Source organism: Arachis ipaensis, chromosome B06 (genome assembly GCF_000816755.2).
Source record: "Arachis ipaensis cultivar K30076 chromosome B06, Araip1.1, whole genome shotgun sequence".
Lineage (NCBI taxonomy): Eukaryota > Viridiplantae > Streptophyta > Magnoliopsida > Fabales > Fabaceae > Arachis > Arachis ipaensis.
In genome coordinates this window covers 116,746,207-116,750,603 of record NC_029790.2, presented here as the reverse complement: position 1 = coordinate 116,750,603, position 4,397 = coordinate 116,746,207, and the positions used below count along the sequence as shown (strand labels likewise).

At 31.7% G+C, this 4,397-nt stretch overlaps 1 long non-coding RNA gene across 2 annotated transcripts in view; it reads left to right on the top strand.

Annotated features, from left to right (window-relative positions):
* LOC110263506 overlaps positions 1-2,168 on the top strand; it is a 2,772-nt gene extending 604 nt beyond the window's left edge. Inside the window, exons 2-3 of one of the 2 annotated variants that reach the window (XR_002349289.1) lie at positions 327-686; positions 2,002-2,168. This is a non-coding gene — a long non-coding RNA (uncharacterized LOC110263506). Of the gene's footprint in view, positions 1-60; positions 687-2,001 lie in introns of those variants that run through there. The other variant, XR_002349288.1, reaches the window with a different exon arrangement.

The following is a 4,397-nucleotide window of genomic DNA, read 5'->3' as shown; positions in this document are numbered from 1 at the left end:
TTAATTTTTAAATTTAAAAAATTTTGTTAAAAATATGTAAATATAAAATAATAGGTTGAGGCGAATCTATAATTATTTTTTGCAATTCCATTGGATAGAGCTTTCTGTAAAAGTTTCCTAGAATACTTTGCCTTATAAATTTAGTAGTTCTTTCACTTCTTTGTCTTCGTGCTATTTGTTTGCATTATTGCATAGCAAATTACTCTAGTTTTAAAGTTAAAATTTAGTCCCCTGAGTCCTAACCACAATGGAGGTTAACCCTATTAAGATTAAGATTTTATTTAACAGGTCTATTTTATTCTTAAACTATAACCTCTTCTTTTTAGTGCTAAGCCAAAGGTTACTCTGATCCGATTCTCACCTATTCAACTGGCATCTCTCAAAATATTGCCATAGCCATTGACGGCACGAGCATGGATGGGAAAGGCGTGGACGCTGCTGCCTGCTAGTTACCTTCCATCGGGAGCTCTCCGGCGATGGATGATGACACAGCTACTGAGGCTGATTGGTGCAAGGACAAGGCGTGACGCGTAACAACTGCGATGGAGGACGCGCGGTAGAGATGCGGCGAGGGGAGAGCTGCACGCCAGGAAGGGTGCCTGATGGTGGCGCAATAGAGATACGACAACGGCACAAAGTGCGGGAGGAGATTGACGGGAGGAGAAGCGTGAGAGAGAGGACAGAAGGTGCGTATACGGAGTGGTTTGTGGCTTAGGGTGACAAAACTAAATTTCTCAAATTTCAAATTTCAAATTTAGAATTAAAAGGGAGTTCATAGTTGATCTCTTATACTTTTTTATTTTCAATTTTAAAATAAGTTTTTTTGAGAAGTTGGTTGCATATAGAGTTGGTTACCTATATTTTATCTAGGTGTTTGCTATGGTGCCTAAAAGATATTGCCTAATTGCTAAAATAGGTTAAATAATTAATTTTAAATTTAAAAGTATAAAAGTTAAAAAAATTTAAATATTTAAAAATTATTATAAAAAGTAATTTAGGTAAAAATTAGACACCAAACAAAAGGCACCATAGAATTGGTCTTTTATCTATTGCAAATTAATGTTGCTTGATAATTTTTGCATGACTTGCATGTTGTAGTAACCGACCTGCCAAAATTATTCAATAGCTGAATTTTGCATAATCACGAAATTAGATTGCCAAAAGCCCAAAACTATTGTGAGCTCATTATATAAATTTCAATACTTACTCTCTGCTAACATGAACTTACAAATATATGCCTGTCTTAAAACTCCATTTTCAATACAAAGTAATAGGATAAGTATTTCCTAGTGTGGTACACGACTGCACGTAATTTGTTGAACACTAAACCTCATTGCAAAGTTTACTAGCTCCTAAATTGTCCAAACAAGGACTCTAAAAGAAAATAGCCTAAAAATTATTATTTGAGCACTCCAAAATAAAGCAAAATGCCTAGGGATAACGATTTGAGCATTCGACTTGATCCGACTTTTCCCATTTTAAAGGTGATGGATTTTTCAACCGTTACTTAGATTTTGGGACGGGTACAGAGAAAATGTGATGATAATTGTTTGAAATAGGATGGATACAGTAATGGTCACCCATCCTGTATCAGTCCCAAACACACACAAATGAATGTTTGAGATATATTATTAGATTTAATTTGATAAATTTAAACGTTTTTAAAATTGCTTTCAATTAGTAATGTGAGGCATTTAATTATATCTAGAATTTATATAATCTTTTTTAGCATTTTGTATTTTATTTTCATAGGCTATAGATTATATTTCAGACAATGTCATAAAAAAAAAGGCCAAGTAATATAGATTTGTGGCAATAAATAGAATATCTACGAGTAATGAGACAAGTAAGGGAGCAAATCTTTAATGTTCAGGGCAGGTGTGGCCGTGTGGGTATTGAAATACCCACTATATTTGATTTACAAATTTTATGGTCACTGAATTTGTTTGCCTGAAAATTGAAGAAACTATTTTAACTCTCAAGTGTTTCTAATAATTTTAGGTAGAAGTTAAGGTAAGGGACGGTAAAGCTGTCAACATTCACATGTTTTGTAGCCGCCGACCAGGTCTTATGGTCTCTACAATGCAGGCTCTGGATAACTTTGGATTAGATGTTCAGCAAGCTGTTATTAGTTGCTTCAATGGTTTTGCTTTAGACATCTTCAAAGCTGAGGTACGCTTCTTTATCCATTGCCAAACTTCACTTTCTTACTTTTTCTTTAAGTTTTATGTTATATGATGCTTGGACCTAATTTTATTGAGGTGTAATGCACATTGTGTCTAATACTAACAGTGTTAATTAATCCATGTACCAACCTGGATTGTTGAAAAGGCTTGCAATGAATTCACTGAAATCAAAGCAGTTCTTAATTGGTAAATGGAATTACAGAAATGCTAATAGTGATTGCTGTTGTAACTTACAAGCAGGATCCAAATAAATGTTTACAAATTATAATTACTGTCTGTAAGGCATTACTGGGAAGATCAAATAGCAGATTAGCTTAATTTGAAGGTTGAAGAGTTGTCTTGTGATATCTTGTCATGACTTTTAGCAAAGCAAATGATGTCACATTGTTTTTTTAAGTCATGGATTATATCTTGTTTGTTTTATTTGTCTGTTTATTTTGGTCATGGAATATTTTTCTTAAATTTTGCTTCCTCAAAATGTGTCTGTTTAATTTTTAAAATAGACTTGCTACAGAAAGTTATCAGTGCCTTAGTTGTTTGTTTTTAAAGGGATTTCAATCCTCACTAATTAAATAACAGTGCATCACAATGGGTAGACCTTCCATACTATGCTATGATTGGTGGTCCTCGCCCAGATTCCATGTGAACGTGATCTAGTAGAGTTCCCTAAACTTTGACTGTTGTTCTCAATCATCCCTACAACCACGACGATGAATTATCAGTTTGGGACATTTGGGGCTTTGTTTAGGATTTTATTTCAATCGTAAGGGCTAGATTGAGTATTTGAATTTCATCTCTATATCATTTAATCGTTACCCAACACACTCACTTCACAGTAGGAAGGTGGAATCCAACATGTCAGGTAAATGTGCCGAATAAGCATTCCGGTGACAGAGATCATTGTAGGGATAATTGAGATCCATTAACTAATTTGGAAGTTCTAATTGAAGCCAATAAAATTGTAGGAGTTAAATTGAGTATTGGATCAAATTTTAGAGTCAAATTGAGATTTAACTCAAATTTTAATCCTCAATAATTAAATATAACAGTGCATCACAATGGAATAGTTGCCAAACCGGGTATCTCCCCTGGTCTAGCCACTCGATTTTTTTTGGGTACCATGATCATCTTGGAGAGAGAAGTTGATAAACCCGACGTCCAGATATTGATAACTCGTTTTCGGATCTCCTTCTCAGCTTTCTTAGATTTTTAGCATGAATGAACTATTATTTCTAATTATAAAATATTAGAGTATTAATAATTTTAACAATAAAAAATACATTAACTTGATATTTATTAAAAACTGAGCTAGTTCTTTTGGTAGTTAAATCGTACATTTTTTCTTTGATTTTTTAAACTTGACGATTTTTTTATGTATATCAAATTAATTTTCATGTTTTATAATTAAAATTGTTCACACTCAAATATTTTATGATAAAAAAACTTTGAGTGATCAACTTACTTAGAGAGACGACAAAGAGAAGATCACTTGCATATTTGGTGTTAGTTCTTGGCAGTTGACACGTATGTTGCTTCCACCCAAAAAGATCTTTAGGTTTAGTATTAGGCAACTACTTCAATAAAAATGTCAAAAATATTTTTTTATGATGATCTTTATTTAAAAAATATAATTTATTTGTATAATCACACTTTAAATAAAAATAACACTTTTATAACATATAAAAATAAAGCTCTACAATTTATCATTCAATAATCAAAGTAAAGTATCTTCACATAATGATAATCATAAAATTTTTATTGAAGTAGTCCCCTATTATATTATTCTTCGCTATCATGGTTGTTTTACACTTTTACTTGAAGTGTCTCTTAAAAAAAACAGTATGCACTTTTTTTTTATTGAAATAAAATATGAAGATTATACTAAGATATAATTCAAGACAAGATATTATTTCATAGTGTGTGTATGATATTTCTGTAAACAATAAAAATAATAAGTAAAATTGAAAAAATTGAGATTTTTAACTGTATTAATTTTATTTGAGAGTTTTTATGCGTTATAAAAAGGTTAGGTATAAAATTTGAAAAAGTAATTATTACCAAGGTTTTGAAAACCGAATCAGACTGGTCGGTTTAATTAGATTAACCAGAAATCAATCAGATAGTCGGTCTGGTTTATTTATAAGAACGTCCTATAAAAAATTAATGAAAAATCGGTCGAATTGATAGTTAACCGATAAATCGGTCGAACCG